At 40.2% G+C, this 27,067-nt stretch overlaps 1 protein-coding gene across 7 annotated transcripts in view; it reads left to right on the top strand.

The window, feature by feature from the left end:
* LOC5564596 (neurogenic protein mastermind) overlaps positions 1-27,067 on the top strand; it is a 426,767-nt gene that overhangs the window by 311,951 nt on the left and 87,749 nt on the right. The window lies entirely within an intron of this gene.

The following is a 27,067-nucleotide window of genomic DNA, read 5'->3' as shown; positions in this document are numbered from 1 at the left end:
TCAAAATTATATTCGACTTTGCTGGAAAATTTTTGACAAAATAGTAAAATTTAAAAAAAAAATCACTACTTTTTCTCTCCACATAAGATGACTTCCCAAAACCAAAGCTTTCTAGATATTTTCATATAAAAAGTTATAATTTTGAAAGTAAATAATGGCGCCGACCACGTCCTTATGGTCATCGGAGAAGGGAAGGGAGGTTAATTAGATAGTATTGCTACTAGAGACTGATCGTACCTCTGCATCTCCACAGATGTCAGTTAAAAGACAGACTTCGTGAAAAAGTTAACCTATAAAAATAAATAGAATCCTCGGAGGGTTCCGAAGAGAATCATTCCAGGATTTTGAAGAGAATCGTTTTATGATTCTAAGGATATTTTTCAGCATTCCGAGGAGAATCTTCTCAGGATATTAAGTAGAAGCCTACCAGGATTCTGAGGAAAATCGTCTCAGGATTCTGAGAAGATTCCTCTAAGGACTATGAAGAGAATCTATAGAGAGATTCCGAGCAGAATCCTCTCAGGTTTCTTAGTAGAATCCTTTCAAGAATCTAAGGAAAACCCTTTTAGGATTTCGAGGAACATCCTCCCAGGATTCCGAGGTGAATTCTCTCAAAATTCTGAGGAGAATCATGTCAGAAATTTGGAAAGAATTTTCTCAGGATTCTGACGAGAATTCTCTCAGGATTCCGAGGTGCATCCTCTCGAGACTCTGAGGAAAACCCTGAGGAGACTCTGAGGAAAAAAAATATTTTTAGGATTCCAAGGAGAATCCTCTCAGGATTCCTAGGAGTATCCTCTCAACATTCTGAGGAGAGTCGTTTCTGGATTATGAGGAGAATTCTCTGAGGATTCAGAGGAAAATCCTCTCAGTATTCTTACGGTAATCCTTTCAGGCTTCTAACGAGAATCTCCTCAGGATTCTGAGGAGCATCCTCTCAGGATTCTGAGGAGAATACTCTCAGGATTCTAAAGAGAATTCTTTCAGGATTCTGAAGAGAATTTTCTCATAATTCTAAAGAGAATTCTCTCAAGATTCTGAAGAAAATTCTCTCAGGATTCTTAGGAGAATTCTCTCAGGATTCGGAGGAGAATCCTCTCAGGATTTCGAGGAGAATCCTCTCAGGATTCTAAAGAGAATCCTTTCAGAATTCTGAGGAGAATCCCCTCTCAGGATTTTGAGGAGAATTTTCTCAGGATTCTGAGGAGAATTTTCTCAGTATTCTGAGGAGAATTCTCTAAGGATTCTAAGAAGAATCCTCTCAGGATTGTGAGGAGAATCCTCTCAGTATTCTGAGAAGTATCCTCTCAGTATTTTGAGGATAATCCTCTCAGTATTTTGAAGAGAATCCTCTCAGGATTCTGAGGAGATTCCTCCCAGATTTCTGAGGAGAATCCTCTCAGGATTCTGAAAAGAATCCTCTCAGGATTCTGACGAGAATCCTCTCAGGATTCTGAGAAGAATCCTCTTGGGATTCTGAGAGGAATCCTCTCAGGATTCTGAGAAAATCCTCTCAGGATTCTGAGAAGAATCCTCTCAGGATTCTGAGAAGAATCCTCTCAGGATTCTGAGAAGAATCCTCTCAGGATTCTGAGAAGAATCCTCTCAGGATTCTGAGAAGAATCCTCTCAGGATTCTGAGAAGAATCCTCTCAGGATTCTGAGAAGAATCCTCTCAGGATTCTGAGAAGAATCCTCTCAGGATTCTGAGAAGAATCCTCTCAGGATTCTGAGAAGAATCCTCTCAGGATTCTGAGAAGAATCCTCTCAGGATTCTGAGAAGAATCCTCTCAGGATTCTGAGAAGAATCCTCTCAGGATTCTGAGAAGAATCCTCTCAGGATTCTGAGAAGAATCCTCTCAGGATTCTGAGAAGAATCCTCTCAGGATTCTGAGAAGAATCCTCTCAGGATTCTGAGAAGAATCCTCTCAGGATTCTGAGAAGAATCCTCTCAGGATTCTGAGAAGAATCCTCTCAGGATTCTGAGAAGAATCCTCTCAGGATTCTGAGAAGAATCCTCTCAGGATTCTGAGAAGAATCCTCTCAGGATTCTGAGAAGAATCCTCTCAGGATTCTGAGAAAATCCCTCAGGATTCTGAGAAATCCCTCTCAGGATTCTGAGAGAAATCCTTCAGGATTCTGAGGAAGAATCCTACTCAGGATTCTGAGAAATCCTCTCAGGATTCTGAGAGAATCCTCTCAGGATTCTGAAAGGAATCTCTCAGGATTCTGAAGAAGAATCCTCTCAGGATTCTGGAGAATCTCTCAGGATTCTGAGAGAATCCTCTCAGGATTCTGAGAGAACTCTCAGGATTCTGAGAGAATCCTCTCAGGATTCTGAAGAGAATCCTTCAGGATTCTGAGAGAATCCTCTCAGGATTCTGAGAAATCCTCTCAGGATTCTGAGGAGAATCCTCTCAGGATTCTGAGGAGAATCCTCTCAGGATTCTGAGAGAATCCTCTCAGGATTCTGAGGAATCCTCTCAGGATTCTGAGGAGAATCCTCTCAGGATTCTGAGGAGAATCCTCTCAGGATTCTGAGGAGAATCCTCTCAGGATTCTGAGAGAATCCTCTCAGGATTCTGAGAGAATCCTCTCAGGATTCTGAGAGAATCCTCTCAGGATTCTGAGAGAATCCTCTCAGGATTCTGAGAGAATCCTCTCAGGATTCTGAAGAATCCTCTCAGGATTCTGAGAGAATCCTCTCTGATTCTGAGAGAATCCTCTCAGGATTCTGAGAGAATCCTCTCAGGATTCTGAGAGAATCCTCTCAGGATTCTGAGAGAATCCTCTCAGGATTCTGAGAGAATCCTCTCAGGATTCTGAGAGAATCCTCTCAGGATTCTGAGGAGAATTCCTCTCAGGATTCTGAGGAGAATCCTCTCAGGATTCTGAGGAGAATCCTCTCAGGATTCTGAGGAGAATCCTCTCAGGATTCTGAGGAGAATCCTCTCAGGATTCTGAGGAGAATCCTCTCAGGATTCTGAGAGAATCCTCTCAGGATTCTGAGGAGAATCCTCTCAGGATTCTGAGGGAGAATCCTCTCAGGATTCTGAGGAGAATCCTCTCAGGATTCTGAGGAGAATCCTCTCAGGATTCTGAGGAGAATCCTCTCAGGATTCTGAGGAGAATCCTCTCAGGATTCTGAGGAGAATCCTCTCAGGATTCTGCAGGAAATTCCTCTCAGGATTCCTGAGGAGAATCCTCTCAGGATTCTGAGGAGAATCCTCTCAGGATTCTGAGGAGAATCCTCTCAGGATTCTGAGGAGAATCCTCTCAGGATTCTGAGGAGAATCCTCTCAGGATTCTGAGAGAATTCCTCTCAGGATTCTGAGGAGAATCTTAGATTCTGCGAGACCTCTCAGGATTCTGAGGAGAAATCCTCTCAGGATTCTGAGGAGAATCCTCTCAGGATTCTGAGGAGAATCCTCTCAAGGATTCTGAGAGAATCCTCTCAGGATTCTGAAAGAATCCTCTCAGGATTCTGAGGAGAATCCTCTCAGGATTCTGAGAGAATCCTCTCAGGATTCTGAGGAGAATCCTCTCAGGATTCTGAAGAATCCTCTCAGGATTCTGAAGAATCCTCTCAGGATTCTGAAGAAATCCTCTCAGGATTCTGAGGAAGAATCCTCTCAGGATTCTGAGAGAATCCTCTCAGGATTCTGAGAGAATCCTCTCAGGATTCTGAGAGAATCCTCTCAGGATTCTGAGGAGAATCCTCTCAGGATTCTGAGGAGAATCCTCTCAGGATTCTGAGGAGAATCCTCTCAGGATTCTGAGAGAATCCTCTCAGGATTCTGAGGAGAATCCTCTCAGGATTCTGAGGAGAATCCTCTCAAGGATTCTGAGGAGAATCCTCTCAGATTCTGAGGAGAATCTCTCAGGATTCTGAGGAGAATCCTCTCAGGTTTCTGAGGAGAATCCTCTCAGGATTCTGAGAGAATCCTCTCAGGATTCTGAGGAGAATCCTCTCAGGATTCTGAGGAGAATCCTCTCAAGGATTCTGAGGAGAATCCTCTCAGGATTCTGAGGAGAATCCTCTCAGGATTCTGAGGAGAATCCTCTCAGGATTCTGAGGAGAATCCTCTCAGGATTCTGAGGAGAATCCTCTCAGGATTCTGGAGGAGAATCCTCTCAGGATTCTGAGGAAGAATCTCTCAGGATTCTGAGGAGAATCCTCTCAGGATTCTGAGGAGAATCCTCTCAGGATTCTGAGGAGATCCTCTCAGGATTCTGAGGAGAATCCTCTCAGGATTCTGAGGAGAATCCTCTCAGGATTCTGAGGAGAATCCCTCTCAGGATTCTGAGGAGAATCCTCTCAGGATTCTGAGGAGAATCCTCTCAGGATTCTGAGGAGAATCCTCTCAGGATTCTGAGAAGAATCCTCTCAGGATTCTGAGGAGAATCCTCTCAGGATTCTGAGGAGAATCCTCTCAGGATTCTGAGGAGAATCCTCTCAGGATTCTGAGGAGAATCCTCTCAGGGATTCTGAGGAGAATCTCTCAGGATTCTGAGGAGAATCCTCTCAGGATTCTGAGAGAATCCTCTCAGGATTCTGAGGAGAATCCTCTCAGGATTCTGAGGAGAATCTTCTCAGGATTCTGAGAGAATCCTCTCAGGATTCTGAGAGAATCCTCTCAGGATTCTGAGAGAATCCTCTCAGGATTCTGAGAGAATCCTCTCAGGATTCTGAGAGAATCCTCTCAGGATTCTGAGAGAATCCTCTCAGGATTCTGAGAGAATCCTCTCAGGATTCTGAGAGAATCCTCTCAGGATTCTGAGGAGAATCCTCTCAGGATTCTGAGAGAATCCTCTCAGGATTCTGAGAGAATCCTCTCAGGATTCTGAGAGAATCCTCTCAGGATTCTGAGGAGAATCCTCTCAGGATTCTGAGAGAATCCTCTCAGGATTCTGAGGAGAATCCCTCAGGATTCTGAGGAGAATCCTCTCAGGATTCTGAGAGAATCCTCTCAGGATTCTGAGAGAATCCTCTCAGGATTCTGAGGAGAATCCTCTCAGGATTCTGAGGAGAATCCTCTCAGATCTGAGGAGATCCTCTCAGGATTCTGGGAGATCTTCTCAGGATTCTGAGGAGAATCCTCTCAGGATTCTGAGGAGAATCCTCTCAGGATTCTGAGGAGAATCCTCTCAGGATTCTGAGGAGAATCCTCTCAGGATTCTGAGGAGAATCCTCTCAGGATTCTGAGGAGAATCCTCTCAGGATTCTGAGAGAATCCTCTCAGGATTCTGAGGAGAACCCTCTCAGGATTCTGAGGAGAATCCTCTCAGGATTCTGAGGAGAATCCTCTCAGGATTCTGAGGAGAATCCTCTCAGGATTCTGAGGAGAATCTCTCAGGATTCTGAGAGAATCCTCTCAGATTCTGAGGAGAATCCTCTCAGGATTCTGAGGAGAATCCTCTCAGGATTCTGAGGAGAATCCTCTCAGGATTCTGAGGAGAATCCTCTCAGGATTCTGAGGAGAATCCTCTCAGGATTCTGAGGAGAATCCTCTCAGGATTCTGAGGAGAATCCTCTCAGGATTCTGAGGAGAATCCTCTCCTCTCAGGATTCTGAGAGAATCCTCTCAGGATTCTGAGGAGAATCCTCTCAGGATTCTGAGAGAATCCTCTCAGGATTCTGAAGAATCTCTCAGGATTCTGAGAGAATCCTCTCAGGATTCTGAAGAATCCTCTCAGGATTCTGAGAGAATCCTCTCAGGATTCTGAGGAGAATCCTCTCAGGATTCTGAGGAGAATCCTCTCAGGATTCTGAGGAGAATCCTCTCAGGATTCTGGAGAATCCTCTCAGGATTCTGAGGAGAATCCTCTCAGGATTCTGAGGAGAATCCTCTCAGGATTCTGAGGAGAATCCTCTCAGGATTCTGAGAGAATCCTCTCAGGATTCTGAGAGAATCCTCTCAGGATTCTGAGAGAATCCTCTCAGGATTCTGGAGAATCCCTCAGGATTCTGAGAGAATCCTCTCAGGATTCTGAGAGAATCCTCTCAGGATTCTGAGAGAATCCTCTCAGGATGAATCCTCTCAGGATCTGAGGAGAATCCTCTCAGGATTCTGAGGAGAATCCCTCTCAGGATTCTGAGGAGAATCCTCTCAGGATTCTGAGGAGAATCCTCTCAGGATTTCTGAGGAGAATCCTCTCAGGATTCTGAGGAGAATCCTCTCAGGATTCTGAGGAGAATCCCTCAGGAAATTCTGAGGAGAATCCTCTCAGGATCTGAGGAGATCCTCTCAGGATTCTGAGGAGAATCCTCTCAGGATTCTGAGGAGAATCTCTCAGGATTCTGAGGAGAATCCTCTCAGGATTCTGAGGAGAATCCTCTCAGGATTCTGAGGAAGAATCCTCTCAGGATTCTGAGGCAGAATCCTCTCAGGATTCTGAGGAGAATCCTCTCAGATTCTGAGGAGAATCCTCTCAGGATTCTGAGGAGAATCCTCTCAGGATTCTGAGAGAATCCTCTCAGGATTCTGAGGAGAATCCTCTCAGGATTCTGAGGAGAATCCTCTCAGGATTCTGAGGAGAATCCTCTCAGGATTCTGAGGAGAATCCTCTCAGGATTCTGAGGAGAATCCTCTCAGGATTCTGAGGAGAATCCTCTCAGGATTCTGAGGAGAATCCTCTCAGGATTCTGAGGAGAATCCCTCAGGATTCTGAGGAGAATCCCCTCAGGATTCTGAGGAGAATCCTCTCAGGATTCTGAGGAGAATCCTCTCAGGATTCTGAGGAGAATCCTCTCAGGATTCTGAGGAGAATCCTTCAGGATTCTGAGGAGAATCCTCTCAGGATTCTGAGGAGAATCCTCTCAGGATTTCTGAGGAGAATCCTCTCAGGATTCTGAGGAGAATCCTCTCAGGATTCTGGAGGAGAATCCTCTCAGGTTCTGGAGGAATCTCAGGATTCTGAGAGAATCCTCTCAGGATTCTGAGGAGAATCCTCTCAGGATTCTGAGGAGAATCCTCTCAGGATTCTGAGGAGAATCCTCTCAGGATTCTGAGGAGAATCCTCTCAGGATTCTGAGGAGAATCCTCTCAGGATTCTGAGGAGAATCCTCTCAGGATTCTGAGGAGAATCCTCTCAAGGATTCTGAGGAGAATCCTCTCAGGATTCTGAGGAGAATCCTCTCAGGATTCTGAGGAGAATCCTCTCAGGATTCTGAGGAGAATCCTCTCAGGATTCTGAGGAGAATCCTCTCAGGATTCTGAGGAGAATCCTCTCAGGATTCTGAGGAGAATCCTCTCAGGATTCTGAGGAGAATCCTCTCAGGATTCTGAGGAGAATCCTCTCAGGATTCTGAGGAGAATCCTCTCAGGATTCTGAGGAGAATCCTCTCAGGATTCTGCGAAAATTCTCTCAGGATTCTGCAGAAGAATCCTCTCAGGATTCTGAGGAAGAATCCTCTCAGGATTCTGAGGAGAATCCTCTCAGGATTCTGAGGAGAATCCTCTCAGGATTCTGAGGAGATCCTCTCAGGATTCTGAGGAGAATCCTCTCAGGGGATTCTTGAGGAGAATCCTCTAGGATTCTGAGGAGAATCCTCTCAGGATTCTGAGGAGAATCCTCTTCAGGATTCTGGGAGAATCCTCTCAGGATTCTGAGGAGAATTCCTCTCAGGATTCTGAGGAGAATCCTCTCAGGATTCTGAGGAGAATCCTCTCAGATCTGAGAGAATTCCTCTCAGGATTCTGAGGAAATCCTCTCAGGATTCTGAGGAGAATCCCTCAGGTTCTGAGAGATCCTCTCAGGATTCTGAGGAGAATCCTCTCAGGATTCTGAGAGAATCCTCTCAGGATTCTGAGGAGAATCCTCTCAGGATTCTGAGGAGAATCCTCTCAGGATTCTGAGGAGAATCCTCTCAGGATTCTGAGGAGATCCTCTCAGGATTCTGAGGAGAATCCTCTCAGGATTCTGAGAGAATCCTCTCAGGATTCTGAGAGAATCCTCTCAGGATTCTGAGAGAATCCTCTCAGGATTCTGAGAGAATCCTCTCAGGATTCTGAGAGAATCCTCTCAGGATTCTGAGAGAATCCTCTCAGGATTCTGAGAGAATCCTCTCAGGATTCTGAGAGAATCCTCTCAGGATTCTGAGAGAATCCTCTCAGGATTCTGAGAGAATCCTCTCAGGATTCTGAGAGAATCCTCTCAGGATTCTGAGGAGAATCCTCTCAGGATTCTGAGAGAATCCTCTCAGGATTCTGAGAGAATCCTCTCAGGATTCTGGAGAATCCTCTCAGGATTCTGAGAGAATCCTCTCAGGATTCTGAGAGAATCCTCTCAGGATTCTGAGAGAATCCTCTCAGGATTCTGAGGAGAATCCTCTCAGGATTCTGACGAGAATCCTCTCAGGATTCTGACGAGAATCCTCTCAGGATTCTGACGAGAATCCTCTCAGGATTCTGAGGAGAATCTCTCAGGTTCTGAGGAGAATCCTCTCAGGATTCTGAGGGAGAATCCTCTCAGGATTCTGAGGAGAATCCTCTCAGGATTCTGAGGAGAATCCTCTCAGGATTCTGAGGAGAATCCTCTCAGGATTCTGAGGAGAATCCTCTCAGGATTCTGAGGAGAATCCTCTCAGGATTCTGAGGAGAATCCTCTCAGGATTCTGAGGAGAATCCCCTCAGGTTCTGAGGAGCATCCTCTCAGGATTCTGAGGAGAATCCTCTCAGGATTCTGAGGAGAATCCCCTCAGGTTCTGAGGAGCATCCTCTCAGGAATCTGAGGAGAATCTTCTCAGGATTCTGAGAAGAATCCTCTAAGAATTCTGAGGAGAATCCTCTCAGGATTCTGAGGAGAATCTTCTCAGGATTCTGAGCAGAATCCTCTCAGGATTCTGAGGAGAATCCTCTCAGGATTTCTGAGGAGAATCCTCTCAGGATTCTGAGGAGAATCCTCTCAGGATTCTGAGGAGAATCCTCTCAGGATTCTGAGGAGAATCCTCTCAGGATTCTGAGGAGAATCCTCTCAGGATTCTGAGGAGAATCCTCTCAGGATTCTGAGGAGAATCCTCTCAGGATTCTGAGGAGAATCCTCAGTTCGAGGGATCTCAGGTGAGGAGAATCCTCTCAGGATTCTGAGGAGAATCCTCTCAGGATTCTGAGGAGAATCCTCTCAGGATTCTGAGGAGAATCCTCTCAGGATTCTGAGGAGAATCCTCTCAGGATTCTGAGGAGAATCCTCTCAGGATTCTGAGGAGAATCCTCTCAGGATTCTGAGGAGAATCCTCTCAGGATTCTGAGGAGAATCCTCTCAGGATTTCTGAGGAGAATCCTCTCAGGATTCTGAGGAGAATCCTCTCAGGATTCTGAGGCAGAATCCTCTCAGGATTCTGAGGAGAATCCTCTCAGGATTTCTGAGGAGAATCCTCTCAGGATTCTGAGGAGAATCCTCTCAGGATTCTGAGGAGAATCCTCTCAGGATTCTGAGGGAGAATCCTCTCAGGATTCTGAGGAGAATCCTCTCAGGATTCTGAGGAGAATCCTCTCAGGATTCTGAGGAGAATCCTCTCAGGGATTCTAAGGAGAATCCTCTCAGGATTCTGAGGAGAATCCTCTCAGGATTCTGAGGAGAATCCTCTCAGGATTCTGAGGAGAATCCTCTCAGGATTCTGAGGAGAATCCCCTCAGGTTCTGAGGAGCATCCTCTCAGGATTCTGAGGAGAATCTTCTCAGGATTCTGAGAAGAATCCTCTAAGAATTCTGAGGAGAATCCTCTCAGGATTCTGAGGAGAATCCTCTCAGGATTCTGAGGAGAATCCTCTCAGGATTCTGAGGAGAATTCTCTCAGGATTCTGAGGAGAATCCTCTCAGGATTCTGAGGAGAATCCTCTCAGGATTCTGAGGAGAATCTTCTCAGGATTCTGAGCAGAATCCTCTCAGGATTCTGAGGAGAATCCTCTCAGGATTCTGAGGAGAATCCTCTCAGGATTCTGAGGAGAATCCTCTCAGGATTCTGAGGAGAATCCTCTCAGGATTCTGAGGAGAATCCTCTCAGGATTCTGAGGAGAATCCTCTCAGGATTCTGAGGAGAATCCTCTCAGGATTCTGAGGAGAATCCTCTCAGGATTCTGAGGAGAATCCTCTCAGGATTCTGAGGAGAATCCTCTCAGGATTCTGAGGAGAATCCTCTCAGGATTCTGAGGAGAATCCTCTCAGGATTCTGAGGAGAATCCTCTCAGGATTCTGAGGAGAATCCTCTCAGGATTCTGAGGAGAATCCTCTCAGGATTCTGAGGAGAATCCTCTCAGGATTCTGCGAAGATTTCTCTCAGGATTCTGCGAAAATTCCTCTCAGGATTCTGCGAAGAACCCTCTCAGGATTCTGAGGAAAATCCTCTCAGGATTCTGAGGAGAATCCTCTCAGGATTCTGAGGAGAATCCTCTCAGGATTCTGAGGAGAATCCTCTCAGGATTCTGAGGAGAATCCTCTCAGGATTCTGAGGAGAATCCTCTCAGGATTCTGAGGAGAATCCTCTCAGGATTCTGAGGAGAATCCTCTCAGGATTCTGAGGAGAATCCTCTCAGGATTCTGAGGAGAATCCTCTCAGGATTCTGAGGAGAATCCTCTCAGGATTCTGAGGAGAATCCTCTCAGGATTCTGAGGAGAATCCTCTCAGGATTCTGCGAAAATTCCTCTCAGGATTCTGCGAAGAACCCTCTCAGGATTCTGAGGAAAATCCTCTCAGGATTCTCAGGAGAATCCTCTCAGGATTCTGAGGAGAATCCTCTCAGGATTCTGAGGAGAATCCTCTCAGGATTCTGAGGAGAATCCTCTCAGGATTCTGAGGAGAATCCTCTCAGGATTCTGAGGAGAATCCTCTCAGGATTCTGAGGAGAATCCTCTCAGGATTCTGAGGAGAATCCTCTCAGGATTCTGAGGAGATCCTCTCAGGATTCTGAGGAGAATCCTCTCAGGATTCTGAGGAGAATCCTCTCAGGATTCTGAGGAGAATCCTCTCAGGATTCTGAGGAGAATCCTCTCAGGATTCTGAGGAGAATCCTCTCAGGATTCTGAGGAGAATCCCCTCAGTTCTGAGGAGCATCCTCTCAGGATTCTGAGGAGAATCTTCTCAGGATTCTGAGAAGAATCCTCTAAGAATTCTGAGGAGAATCCTCTCAGGATTCTGAGGAGAATCCTCTCAGGATTCTGAGGAGAATCCTCTCAGGATTCTGAGGAGAATCCTCTCAGGATTCTGAGGAGAATCCTCTCAGGATTCTGACGAGAATCCTCTCAGGATTCTGACGAGAATCCTCTCAGGATTCTGACGAGAATCCTCTCAGGATTCTGACGAGAATCCTCTCAGGATACTGAGGAGAATCCTCTCAGGATTCTGAGGAGAATCCTCTCAGGATTCTGAGGAGAATCCTCTCAGGATTCTGAGGAGAATCCTCTCAGGATTCTGACGAGAATCCTCTCAGGATTCTGAGGAGAATCCTCTCAGGATTCTGAGGAGAATCCTCTCAGGATTCTGAGGAGAATCCTCTCAGGATTCTGAGGAGAATCCTCTCAGGATTCTGAGGAGAATCCTCTCAGGATTCTGAGGAGAATCCTCTCAGGATTGTGAGGAGAATCCTCTCAGGATTCTGAGGAAAATCCTCTCAGGATTCTCCGGAGAATTCTCGCAGGATTCTCCGGAGAATTCTCACAGGATACTGAGGAGAATCCTCAAAGATTCTGAGCAGAATCCTCTCAGGATTGTGAGGAGAAAAACTCTCAGTATTCTGAGGAGAATCCTCTCAGCATTGTGAAGAGAATCCTCTCAGGATTCTGAAGAGAATCCTTTTAGAATTCTGCGGAAAATCCTCTCAGGATTCTTCGAAGATTCCTCTCAGGATTCTTCGAAGATTCCTCTCAGGATTCTGCGTAGAACCCTCTCAGGATTCTGAGGAGAATCCTCTCAGTATTCTGAGGAGAATTCTCTCAGGATACTGATGAGAATCCTCTCAGGATTCTGAGGATCATTCTCTTAGGATTCTGAGGAGCATCCTCTCATGATTCTGAGGAGCATCCTCTCAAGTTTCTGTGGAGAATCCTCTCAGGATTCTGCGGTGAACCATCTTAGTATTCTGAGGAGAATCCTCTCAGGATTCTGCGGAAAATCCTCTCAGGATTCTTCGAAGATTTCTCTCAGGATTCTGCGAAGAACCCTCTCAGGATTCTGAGGAGAATCCTCTTAGGATTCTGAGGAGAATCCTCTCAAGATTCTGAGGAGAATCCTCTCAGAATTCTGACGAGAATCCTCTCAGGATTCCGAGGAGAATCCTCTCATGATTTTGAGTTGAATCCTCTCAGGATTTTGAGGAGAATTCTTCTCATGATTCTAAGGAGAATCCTCTCAGGATTCTGAGAAGAAGATTTGAAGATTCTTAACGGAAATCTGTGAGGATTCTGAATGGATCCCTTTATCTGGATTCTGAACGGAATCCTTTCAGAATTCTGAACGAAATGTTTTCAGGCTTCTGAACGGAATCCTTTCAGAATTCTAAACTGAATCCTTTCAGGATTATGAACAGATTTTTTTCAGGATTCTAAACGATTTCTTTCGGAATTCTGAACGAAATTCTTTCAGGATTCTGGACGGAGTCCCTCAAGATTCAGAATTAAATCCTTTCAGCGTTATGATTGCAATTGTCCTACATTTTCAAAGAAATCCTCAAAAAAAAAAGAGAAATCCATTCTGCACCTTAGAAAAAGCATATATGTGACTTATCTTCTGAAGAAACAGATTCACAGTAGCTCGGCAAAGCATAGACTGTGAAGCTGGAAAATTAGATTGGCCTCCACGACCGCCGATGATGACGATGGAATCGGTGTGGAAGCCTAAGCGCTTCTCAGGTCTTGGCTATATGCAGTAATCGTAAAACTGTGAGTGAATGGATTCCACCCCCCGTTCAGTTTCGCCATCCATCTGCCATCTGGAAGAAGTCAGGGTCGAACTCAGTGCTCTTTTTGAGTTTCAGAGAAATCCCTCTAGAGCTGAGTTTGACTCCGGTGAAACACTGTGGAACTCTGGAGAGGATGAGAGTCGATGGCAAGCCAGAAGAGATTACATTTCCCCTTCCTTGACTGGCTTCTTGATGGGAGATGGTGGTCGTCGTTCCCTAGGTTGGACGGTTACTTAAGGCGACGAGAATCCGCGGGAATCGTGTTCAATGATGTTGAGAGCTTTTTTTTACCTCTCTAGGAAAATTGTTCCTTATGGCATCGGATGGGTTGAAGTAACCCAAAATCGGTGGGTAACAAATCCCCTCTTGTTAAAATTTATTACTAATTTGAAAATATGAGCCCATCGGGATTGGGAATCGCTCCTGCAATGGGGGCCAGACGGTAACTGATCAAATATTCCATGCATTTCTGAAGTGCTCACAGTTATGAACTCTCATATGCACCCACGCATCCTTAGACCGTCCGCATTCCTTGGACTTCGAGGAGTAACAAGAGGAGTTGAACTGAGTGAGTCCGTGAAGGACTCAGTAGGCGGGAGGGTGGTACTAAGAGTTCAATCTCGTGCACAAATCATGGACTCCTAGGATTTCCTTGAGCGCAGTCTCTCCAATTGGCGATGACGGAGTAAGGGTATGCGATATGTCGTTTCGTCCATGTCAATACGTCATCGCCATTTGACGGAATCATTCGAAATACCGTATACCCTTAATGACGAGGCGTCTGGAAAGGTAGCCTCTTTTCAGCTCAGCACAGCTCCTTCTGCTCCTGGGAGGATGAAGCGGCCAAATGGCAAAGGATTGTAAATAAAAACAAATTTAATATATCTCCAGTGCCCTAACGATGTGCTTTGTTCTGGCAATCCAGTGGGAGGTGAGTGCTGGCTCTTGTTATGGCACCACAAAAACCTGCTGTACAGGGAAGCCACAGAGCCCGGAGAGAAGCGTGTTAGAGAGCTTGAGTTGCGATGTTCGTGAACAGTATCAAATACCTAACCATCAGCATCAGGATAATGAAGCGAGCAATTTGACGTACAACATCATTTTTGCATCGGAGCAGCAGCATTATAATTGGAGTTCGTTCGGATTCAATATGAAAGTTTTGCGCAGCATTGATATTTCAATTCTGTTCACGTTTCCTGCATGAAATTGTTGCTTGGAAACTCGGCGGCGATCGATACCGACACAAAAAGCGTTTTTTCCCGCAGATTCATCTAATATCTGAACGTGAGGCTGAAATTTCCTTATTGTCAACAACTTTCTGCGAGGGTCCAAGCAATAAACATGAAATATAGGGGTCTCGAAAAGGCCATTAAAAACTTCCGTTCCGGGTTTCCGCTCACGTTCCATAGAGATAGAGATAGGAAATAGGGACACCGAGAAGCTTGAGAAGGATGAGACTGAGTCCAGTTTGTCCTGTGGTGTTCGATTTATGGATTCCGGGTCGTGACTTGGGGGTTGAGGGGGGTGTGAATTAGTGCAAATTATTAAGGGAGACTTTCTCATTTGCTTAGTTGGGGTGCTATAAGGATGTTTCGCAGTAATGGCTTGTTCGAATAAGGAGAATAATTCTCGTGACAAAATGAGGATGTATGATCATAGTGATAAAATCCAGACAAATTCTGAGAGCGCTACCCACAACTTTACTAGATAGACAAAGCAAAACCAGCTGCCAACCATAAAAGATTCTGTTCTGAATCCTAAACGTATTCCGTTCAAAATATTTAAAGTAACCCTGAACGGGCTCGGTTGAAAATCTTAAAAGTATTCTTTTTAAAAGCCTGAAAGGTTTCCGTTCAGAATCTTGAAAGGATTCCGTACGAAATCTGATAATCCTGAATTGTAATAGTAGTAGGCTTGAATTTCGCGAAAATCACGTGGCTTTCCAAGTACAGTAGTTCAAAAACGTGAATCTCATCAAGTAGCCTATGTTGGGTGCATGAGTTTTCTAAATCGTTAGTGTCATAGAAGGCTCTAAATGCGGGAAATGCAACGGGAAATGGAACATTTTTCTACAGTAATTTTGGGTTGCCCTTAGCAACGGGTGTTTTGCAATTTTCAAGGCTCTTTGCCTACAGCAGCGATAGGCGTGAGTTTCACTGGCTTTGCTGACTGTGATTGGCTTTGTTTGGCTACTGTAGAACGAATTTCAGATGTTTTCCCAACCCTGATCCTGACACGATTCCTGGAGGATTCTTTTTAGAATCCTGGAGGATTCCATTTAGAATCCTGGAAGGATTCCGTTTAGAATCCAAAAAGGATTTCGTTTAGAACCCTGAAAGGATTCCGTTCAGAATCCTGAAGGTATTCCGTTCAAAATCTTGAAAGGATTCCGTTCACAATTCTATAACTATTCTGTTCAGAATTATGAAAAAATCTCGTCCAGCATTCTGAAACGATTCCGTTCAGAATCCTTAAAGAATTCCGTTCTGAGTAATCAGATCTGAATCCTGGAATTACTCCATTTCGATTCCTGAAAGGATTCCATTTAAAGGAGCCCATTCAGAATCTTGAAAGGATTTTGTCCGCAGTTCTTGAGGGATTCCGTTCGAATCCTGAAAGAATTCCGTTCAGACTCCGGAAAAAAAATCGTTCAGACTCCGGAAAGCATTTCGTTCAGAATCCGGTAAGGATTCCTTTCAGAATCTTGTATGAATTCCGTTGAAAAACCTGAAAAAATGCCGATCAGAATCCTATGTATTCCTTCAGAATCCTGAAAGTATTCCGTTTGGAGTTCTCAATGGATTCCGTTCAGACTACTGAAAAGCTTCCGTTCAGATCCCTGAAAGGATTTTTTCTTTGATCCTGAATTCGAAAAGTAATGCGGCATAGATCGTAATTTCTGATATCCTGTTTTCATGTTTATATTTCTTTCGTTCTTGCATTTAAGTGTTTGCCATTTACTAGGATGATGACGTTTACTTTCGATCTAGAAAAAATCCCATAAATTAAAGTTATACCCAGATTCTCATAAACCAAAATAAAACCCACCGATTTACTCAGCTTATCTAACTTTCTACTGTCCTAACAGATTGGGCGGACCTATGAGTCCTTCACGTCTTACAATTTACTTGAATTCTTAATTACTGCTCCGGTAAACCCAAAACTTTCCATTGATCCGATACGGCTTTAAGAGTGCATTTTTGTAGGATCAGTAGGGTCCTAAGTTTAACCCTCTAATACCCAACCCCGCCTTTAGACGGGGTACACTTTGGAATTTTGTGTATTTTTTCGTAGCTCGGAAATCAAATTGATTTTATTTTTGGCTTATACCTTGACTCATAACACGCATATAAGAAAAGTTTTTTATAACTTTTGAAACTTTTTTGTATTTTTAAAAATTGTTTGAAAATTTGCATTCTTATATAACCTACAAATGCCTGGGCTTCATTTAACGTGTAATATAAAAAATCGTACCTTTTATATTTTTCTACGATTAACCTATCACAAAAGAAGAGCCTGGTAGTATTAAAATCATTTCAAACCTGTTTTTTTCCGTTAGTTACACGGAAAATAAAATACGCTCCGAAAAAAAATAAAAATTTAATATTTTTAAAAATACCGTAAAAATTTAAATTTTTATTATTGCCAAAAATCAACAACTAGAAAAGGCTTCAAGAAAAAATGAAAAAAACTAGGGATGTTCAAAAATAAAAATTATAAAAATCAAAAACCAAAATTTAAAAATTTGCGAATAAAAATAAATAAATGCCCAAAACGTGTTTAGAACGACTTTAGATAACGAAAAATAATACTTAAATCGAAAATAAAAATCTGGGTATTAGAGGGTTAAGAGACATTGCTGTCAAATTTTAGTATTGATGTTTGTTCCGAAAACGTCAATAGTTCTAACAGCTTAGGTATACTGTTTCCTTGGCTGTTGAAGTTACGCTGGGTTTTGGTAAATCCTAGTTTATTTGTTCAATACAGTGAGACTCTCTGCAGAAGTTTTTCTCAATGTAGAAGATTTTATGTATTAAAAACAAAGACAGTTTACTGGCAATAATTCTTACACTCGTTGAAGTGTTTGCTAATTCCCTATGTTCTGGAGATCGTTCTGGATTGATTGTTCTAGATCTAAAAAACGTCATTTTTTATATAAGCCAGCCATTCCATGAAAAACCGATCTAGTGGGTCACCGAATTCCGTGAAAATTTGCTATTTTGTTTCTTATCCAAAATAAGGATACACGTGTTTTTGGATTTTTTATTAGAGTGACTATTTCCGAAATGGGGTGACCAGAAAAAAATGTTTTTACATGAAATAAAAAACAAAACTTTCCGTTTATTTTGTATTTTGAAGACCTCGGGACGGAAGGGGCTATTGCTGTTCTTATTTTTTCTTTTTTCTTCTTACATTTACTGTGAAATTTTTAGCGATTTATGTTTTTTAGTTTTTGAGATATTTTTTTGAAAATAAAAAATCAGTCATTTTTTATCGGCACACAGTGTAGGTCTCAGCGCATTAGATTTTTTATTTAAAAAAAATCATTGCCTTTGAACATCTCAACCGACTTCTAATTGTTTTTATAGAATGAAAGCTTAATTTCAACTGTACAGAAAAAAAAACTCTGTAAAAATATTTTTCTACATGAAAAAATATGAAAAATTCCTAAAAAACTAGAAATTTTTCTATATTTCTATGTAAATTTTTTTTTTGTTGTGCTTCATGTTTTCTGCAAAGTTGAAATCTTAAGCTTTCATTCCATAAAAAAAGATTGAAAATCGGTTGAGTTGTTCAAAAGTTATGTTTTTTAAATAAAAAATCAAATGCGCAGTGTGCCGATAAAAAATGAATGATTTATTATTTTCAAACAATTAAATCTCAAAAACTGAAGAACGTACATCGCAGAAAATTTAACAATAAACGTAAAATTTAAATTTAAAAAATAAGAACAGCAATAATTCCTTTGGTCCAGAGGCCTTCACAACACGAAGAAACGGTATTTTATTTATTTTATTTTTTTCATGTAAAAAAACAATTTTTGTGGAATTTTATATTTTTCTTAAAAAGTCAACAAATTTTGCTTTCATTTTGTCCAAGAAAATTGAAAATCGGTCAAGTTGAACCGCTTATGATTTGTTAATAAATAAAAATTTTGCAATATCGCTACTTTTCTGGTCACCTTATTTCGGTAATGGTCACTCTAATCAAAAAAATCCAAAATCACATGTATCCTTATTTCGGATAAAAAACAATATAGCAAATTTTCACGAAATTCGGTGACCCACTAGATCGGTTTTTATGGAATAGCTAGTCGAGTCTAGTACACGACACTAAAGACGGCCTTACAGTTGAGGTCGAAATACGCGTATCTGTGAAAGGATACAAACTCTGGTGGAATTAAATGGTATAGTACTAAATTCGTTTTTTTCATCTACACTGAAACAAGCGTTGAAGTAATGAGAACCATGAACAAGTTTTTAAATTTACTATTCCAATCACGATTGAGCTATCAAGAGCGCTTTTTATTTGCGTTTTGGTCCCTCTCCATCCAACCGCATCGATAGCCGAGCGGTAAGCGATCGCGCTTGACAATCGCAAGATCCTCGGTTCGATTCTGGCTTGCTGCAAGTTTTTAATCATGATATGGTAATTTTTACTGTCAAAATCGTACCATGGTAAAATTGAATGCACAACATATTCGAAATAAATGCAAATTTAGTCTGCACAAATCAAGTGGCGTTGTGTATTTAATTTATCCCTCTAACATAGTATTTTCAACTGCAACGCTGTTCCCAGTGTACTTACAGTGCTGTTCTGAATAATAGCAGCGCATGTCGATTTTCATACAAAATGCTCAACTTTGACATGCTGTAGTTTTGTTCCCTTTCAAGCAATCGAGTTGAAATTTTCTCCACAGAACTACAAATATGCCCAATTTTGTAAACACAAAATTTCAAAATTTTCTAAGCCCCTGCCGGAAAGTGAGATACTAGGTGAAATTGTTCGAAAAAATAGCAGTTTTGAAAATTTGAATTTCGGCTTGACATTATAGTTTTAAATTGTATATCACTTGCCATTGGAACAATCTCCTCCTGCTTATCAAACCTACAACTAAACCGAAAATGTTTAAAATATTTGCAGAAGAAAAATTTTAAAATGAAAAACTGCTATTTTTTCGAAAAATTTCACCTAGTGTCTCACTTTTCGGCAGGGACTCAGAAAAAACTGAAATTTTGTAGTTACAAAATTGATTATATTTGTAGTTCTGTGGAGAAAATTTCAGCTCGATTGCTTGAAAGGGAACAAAACTACAGCATGTCAAAGTTGAGCATTTTGTATGAAAATCGACATGCGCTGCTATTATTCAGAACAGCACTGTACTTATGGAATAGCTGTATATAGAGAAAAATGGGCTCTTTTTATCAAGTTACAAACTGTAAATTTTGCATCACTAAACAACCCAATTTACGGTTTAACTTAACGTGTAATAAGCTTAAGGTGAAGATGATAAATCACACTTCAAATTTTTAAGGGCACAAATCTGGAGAACAGAACACCCGTTTCAGCTGAAAATTTAATCGATTGGTACACACTTAAAACAAATACGGATTACGGTGAAATTTAATTGATAATCTCAACAACTGAAGGTTCGGTGAAAAATCACCAAACGATTTGTAAAATCCTTGAACAAAATCATAAAGAAAAACAAGAAATTGGCTCAACCGGGAATCGTACTCCCGACCTACCGATCAGGAAGCAGGCTTGCTACCACTAAACCTGCTTGTTAGTGGTGTGCAAAAACTGAAACAAAAGGAAGGACACCAGACCGGTGTCACACGATTTCACAGAAGTTCGAAATAATGCTTTTACCGAATTGTTCCTTAGTATTTCACAGGATAACAGTAAAATGGTTTGATTCACGGATTTTTGCAGGCAAAATAGTAGATTTCACCGATTTTCTCCGGTAAAATTGCTGATTTTACGGATTTTATCGGTAAAACTTGCATGAACCTCCGATCTTTTTTCATTGAAAGTTAGCCTTGGTAGTCAAAAAAAGCTTGCGACATTGTAAAAAATCTTTCATCAGCAAAAATTAAAAAAAGTCGATTATTGTATTCTTGCCCTTTCTCCGTATATGGGTTCTTAGGAGAATACTAGAGTAACACCATTTTTTTTGAATTTCCAAATTGGTCTTTAACAATTTGACATATCTTTAGCACGAATGAATTTTCAGATGTTTCAAATTGTGCATTATTTCTACCTGTAATCACATAATATGACCAGCCCATGGTAGGGGCCCAGATAGCCGTAGCGGTAAACGCGCAGCTATTCAGCAAGACCAAGCTGAGGGTCGTGGGTTCGAATCCCACCGGTCGAGGATCTTTTCGGGTTGGAAATTTTCTCGACTTCCCAGGGCATAGAGTATCTTCGTACCTGCCACACGATATACACATGCAAAAATGGTCATTGGCATAGTAAGCTCTCAGTTAATAACTGTGGAAATGCTCATAAGAACACTAAGCTGAGAAGCAGGCTCTGTCCCAGTGAGGACGTAACGCCAGAAAGAAGAAGAAGACCAGCCCATGGTGGTATGCCGTTTTTAACGACTTCACTTATTGTTATATATTTATTTGACGTCAATCATGTGTAGACCATTCAAATCACATTGTGTTCTTAATATCTATGTGTTAATATATTTTACATTTGTTAAGTTTATTTGATTTATAAAACATTCCTTAGTTACTATTGTTTGGCAAATCAAAAAAAAAGAATTTTTCAGTTTTGTTAGAGGCATGTTAACATCAATCATTTCACAATGCTGATTATATATGATTATCGGTTCTATATGTTATTCGTGTTTTTTTTTTGTGTAAGCTGACCAAAAAATACTACAATATTCTAATATTAATCTTACATATGCAACATAAACTATTTTTAATGTGTAAGGATCACGAAAGTGTTGGCCGAATCGTTTTATGAAATTTCCTGCTCTATGAATTATTGCATTATAGTGATCTATAAATGATAGATTTGAGTCTACGATAATTTCTGACTGACATAAGCTCATATAAATTAGAGTAAACATACTACAACTCATTAATATGATGAATGAAATCATTGGAATGCATGAAGTTTTCTGAGGATAGTGGGAATGTTAATATTATTATACAATTACATACAGCCTTAAAAATAAAAGGCTATCAAATTATAGAGGACACTGCACTGTTTCGATTTTGCATGGCATTTTCACTCTTACTGGCCTTGCTGCTCACATTTTTTTTGAAAGAGTGAAAAATAGAGAAAAAAAATTTACGCAAGGCTTTATACGTTGTTTATATGTTTCTATTTAAAAATAGTGCTTATACAAATATTGTAAATGTAAGTGTTACACAGAAAAACTAAGATTTAAAAACAAAATTTGTATGATATCATTACAATAATTGTATGGGTAACGATGTTTTATTTGTATAGTATTTTTGCATCATAATTGTATTGAAATCTTGCAGCCGCTGGTTGGGTGAACCTCACACCATTAATGTACCCTTAGTTACATTCATCCACTAAAATTTAAAATTTATGTTTTGATGTTAGTTTTTGAAATTGTTGCATCTGTTTTTCACACTGTGTCCTCCAAAGTCGTAAATATGAGTTCGGGATTACGCATTATTTGTCATATCGATCTGACGTAATCCCGCTCGGGCACTCCAAACCCCGAAATATATGAGTAGATTAGACGCTGTTCATTACCCAGTGGTCATTTTTTGGGATTCCAAAAGCTTGAGGGATAATTCCTCCACCCTTGTGATCATTTGTCCATAAAATAAATTTAAAATTTGTGTGGTCGTTGCCCAGAATGAATGACCACGTGTCTATATACGACCCCTATTGAATGCACAAAACTTGCAGCAAGATGAGCGTGAAATAATATTAAGACTATATAAGCCAATATTGTTAATTAGTGTTAATCATGTTATAGCGAACACTCTTTCTAGATTTTTGCGTATAAGGACATGAATAAGGCCTATGTATTCATTTCCTATTCTGGTTTGAAAATTCTGCTGCATACGTCAATTTACAAGTACTGATTTGATTCAGGTGTTATGATCAATTCTATAGGTATGTAAGCAATATAGACATCTGATAGAAAAAAAAAACTTTCTTAAATTGTGACTACTACAGAAAACGAAGTGACGGAGACAATTTATGATTTTCATCGTAATTATTGATTAAATAATCTCATCGCTTCTGTGAAGCTTATTCTTTAGAACTATTTCTTTTACATGAGAAATGGTTCTAAAGAATAGGCAAATCAAAGCTTGCGTAAATCAACAGAATTACAAGTAATTATTTCAGAATCGATATCTTCAAAATATTTTGAACAATATGCTATAAGAACACGCATTCTCTGACCAAGCTAGAACGTTTTACCAGAAGAAAGAATACAAAGCGTTTCTATGAAAATAGCTATTCTGAAATTAAGAGTTTTTTTTTGTATAAAATGCGGCATACCTCCATGGGCTGGTCATATTGTATGAGTGTACGTAGAACATGATGCTCAATTTGAAACATTTCTCGAAGACTTATTGAAACAGACTCAAGTCAGAAAAGTGAACAAACTTACGTGTATCGCAGACGAAATTCTACACGTTCCGCTCTAAATCAACTTGGTTTTTCACATTTAGAACGTTTAATTTCCGGATTTACAAAACGGCGAAAGTAAGATTCTCCACTTTCACAACCTAACCACTACATTCGCCGCTCTGTTGTATGGGAAACAGAGTGACTTAACCACGAATCAAAACAAAACACTACTTGAGTCGATTTTACACTGGTACAAAAACGTCGTAAGTAATTGATTGAAACGGATTATTTCATCATACAATTTTTGTGGAAAATGATAGGAACTACCTAGTGTTTTAACGCGAGCTGATTGCATGCAAAATTTAAGCGATGTGCACGGTAAAAATGATAAAAAAGGGATTCGTTTTAAAACAGTTTTAGAAGAAAGGTTGTGATTCTTCTTAATTAACTTTCTCAAAACTGTATGAAATTTACTTACGTCGATTTGAAAAAGTAATCGAGATTTGAAAATTCAGATGCGTGTGTAGCTGGTGGTCCAATCGATTATGTTTTCAGCTTAAACGGATGTTTGGTTATTCAGATTTGTGCTCTTGAAAAATTGAGGTTCGGCTTCGATTCATCTTAAACGCGCCACTATGGGCGATCAGGTGGCCAATAATCGAAAAAATGACTTGTTCTGATAGGTTTTTCTTGTACATCATTCCATAGTAAACACTTCTACTTAGATATTCCTGGAAGATCAGGGCAAGATCTTTTATGGTTTAATTGATACAGTGGCTTTAAGACATTTCGTCGAATGACATTTCGTCGAATGACGTTTGGTCGAATGACATTTGGTCGAAAGGACATTTAGTCGAATGGACATTTGGTCGAATTGCTTTGGCACATTTATTTTGGTAGAATAACGTTTAGTTGAACGGAAATTTGGTTGAAATCTTATTTCCAAATGGTTTAGTGAAAGATCACTTGGTAAAATTGATTATTGTCTAAGTTTTTTTTTTAGGTTTGTATGATATCGTATTCTTTTAAACAATCTGAATCATTAACTTTGCTGAATAAGAATGTGACATTTTATGTAGTCTTATTTAAAATTTCATAATAACTTGAAGTTATGCCAAAATCTAGGATTATGATGATTGTTCGAATGAACTTTTAAGAAGTAGTTTTTTGTACATTTACTAAAATAGTTTTGCTCTAGTGAATTTATTATTCTTTGAAAATATCATCATTATTTGAAGGAATCTATGACATTTGGTCGAATGACGTTTGGTCGAATGACATTTGGTCGAAAATACATTTGGTCGAATGGACGTTTCGTCGAATGGACATTTGGTCGAAAAAAAATTAATTGCTTTAGATGAATATGGCATTTGGTCGAAAGGACATTTAGTCGAAAATTTAGTCGAATAAGGATTTTTAGGATTATTTTACAGAGTGACATTTTCACGTTAATGCACAATAATTGTGTAATTGAAATAGGGGAAAGCATGTATAGTAGGTGCAATTACTGGAGGTTGTTTATGCTAGAACAACATTAATTAGTGCAAGAAATCTACATTGGTGTACTGGTATTTCTTGAGCGAAACTCAAGTCTTCACTAAGCGTCGAACGATATTTCAAGATTCCAGTTGTTCACCCAGACTCACTCACAAAATCGATGAACCCTGCGTCGTTGACGTTACATTGCGTCGGAAGATTTTGCGAACCGGATGAATCATGACAAAATAATTTAGAATGGAAGGAAGCAAACTCGTGTAATCTTACGTGATACACATAATAAATATAAATCTATTTTGGACCATTTTGGTTGAACTAATAATGAATCAACTATCAATCGGAGTCATTGACTCCGCCATCAAAGCAACATGTTGTCTCACGGAATATAAATTTAGCTGTAAATCATAATCATAACAATAATTCATCATGAGTAGGAAAACGTATCCTACAGGTGGAGCGTTTGATGCACTTCGCCAAAAGCTTTTACTAAAATTTATGGCTTTGGCCTCTTTATTCTTACAATTGAAGTGTAATATATGCAGACAATTCAAGGTGACCATTTTGTTCTATGCTCATCAGGACATTGCAAACTCTTACGCACAGTCATTCGCTGTAGAACTTGATTCTTTATAAAATATCCGAGCACTCACACTGGAAGTTGTTATTAGATAGAGAATATATAAAGAATGATGGCATTTTGGAAGAATAATAAATTCAACAAAGAGCATTTACAAGAAAAATTTATTCTTTATAGACACTAGTATTAATAATCATGTAGATAGATTCATTATTGACTTCTCAAAATAGTATATTTGCCCAAAATTACCGTAAAGCAATCTATTGTGCAAACATTTTAGATTGGTTTTATTTCTGCCAAACCAAACGATCAATCGATCAATCATTCCAAAACAATCTTTTGTCGAACCATTTACCTGTTACACAATTTTCATCCAACCATTACAACATAATCTTCTGACTAAATGTCCATGCGATCAAAAGTCTTTGAAACAAATATCATTTGACGAAATGTTCTTAAAATATTCGACCAAATGTCCATTCGACGAAATGTCCGTTCGACCAAATGTACTTTCGACCAAATGTCATTCGACCAAACGTCATTTCGACCAAATGTCCTAAAGCCCTTTGAAGAACTGCTCAACGAGTTATTTCATTACTCAACGATGTGAACAAAATGTTTTTATTATTTATTTTTCTTTTGAAATGTCATCGTTCTTCGTAATGAACTGCTGATGTTGATCTGATGGAAGAATTCGGAGAGTGTGGTCGGGATCCTTCTTTGAATTTTGGGTCTTGCAGGTTACGGACGTGGGTAAGATTTTGAATGCAGAAATCAGAGTTTAACACTTCAGTCGTCGCGCTGTTGTATTTTGTACAACACTGCAGAAAAAACCTCGCTTTTTCGTTCACAACAGCAGCGCGTTGGTTATGACGGTGGCACATCGCGCAACGACTAGACGGTTAAAAAAAAAACAGAAAAAATTTGCTTTAACGAAAACCTTTATGGCGAAGTGAATGTTAGATGTCGGTAACTCTACTTATGGTCAATTGGATTATTGTGACTTCCAGCTTAATAACATTCCTCAAGCAAATATATGGCTTTGCTGACAGTGTTGATGTCCTCGGGTGAATAAATGAGTTAGCAGAAGAAGCTTTGAATTATTAAAAATGAAAACTGTGCTAATCCTATGTAATCGGGAAAGGAAAGACGAGTTGACTTAGGTGACATAAGTTGCTTCCATTTAAGATCAGCTTAGCTTGAATAACAGAACATATGTTCTGATGTGCCTGAACGAAAAAGCAGCATGAAACGTCAAAAACACAAGAGGTTGATCAATATGTTGGGAGAATGTCCATCAAATTGAATAACAAAACCTTTCAATCACTCTTGTATTGGCGATAAAATGCTACTCTCGACGATAGTCAGTCTAAACTTAAAACTTTGGTATCATATCCATTGGTATGGTATGGTATCACTACCCATTCCATAAAATATCGGTTCGACCAAATATCATATCCTTTCTGTTGCAACTATACCTTTTCGACCAAATGTCCATTCGACGAAATGTCCGTTCGACCAAACGTCATTCGACTGAATGTCATTCGACCAAATGTCTTTCGACCAAATGTCATAGATTCGATACAGTATGTCAAAGTAAGAGTTTTTAAGAAAAATAAAGAATTCAGTGCAAACACAAGGTACACATTGAATACAATATACTGCATGATCGTAATATTTTATACAGATCTTTATACACTGTTCGAAAGCTTATTCAAAAAGCTATCTTTTAAATATAAAATGAAAAGAAATTTCGTACTTTAGGTCGGAAGAATGCGTGGAGTGCACTGAAAAAATTGTTTTGATTATTTATCGTAACTTTACACATCACATACTTTTTTGCCCCAAGTTGTCCCAGGCTAAAATTTATTTCCAAGGATACTTTGAGATATGAACTAAAAAATCGTGAAGAATTCAGCTGCACAAATTTGCACTTTTTAAATTTTGGGCTTTTTGAATTTTTTCAATATTTTGAACAATTTTCTATTGAAAACAGCTAAAACATAATTCAGAGAATAACTGAATATCGCTAAATCATTCATATCATCATTTCTATGTGAGTTCTAATATTTACAGTGGTTTGCACAACGTTAATCGCATAAATGGTTTATATGCATCATAAGTAACAAAACTTATTATTTTACTATAGGCCCTATTCAAAAGTTAGTGTCGAAAACTTGTTTTTGAAAATAAAACATCAAGCTAATATCACAAAACTCATAAATACGACATGAGATTGAAAAAATATTTTTGACCGCCAGTCTGTATGGGAACCGCCCATAGTGACGCGGAGAAAATGAAGGTTCATTCTCGTTACAGTCGCAATTCGCAATATCGCCGATACAAACGGCCCATGTGCATTATTAGGCCTGAGGAAGCCAAGGGGTTTGACACAATTTCCCCATTTAACTCTGCTGTAGCTCTGGCTTTGTGTGGGGAATAAGCGGAAACCGGCTCTAGTCTATAGCAACCGGTGGAAGTTTCTACCCGTTGATCGTTTTCCGACTCTGGAAA

This window comes from Aedes aegypti, chromosome 3 (assembly GCF_002204515.2).
Source record: "Aedes aegypti strain LVP_AGWG chromosome 3, AaegL5.0 Primary Assembly, whole genome shotgun sequence".
Lineage (NCBI taxonomy): Eukaryota > Metazoa > Arthropoda > Insecta > Diptera > Culicidae > Aedes > Aedes aegypti.
This window is presented reverse-complemented; position numbering and strand designations above follow the sequence as displayed.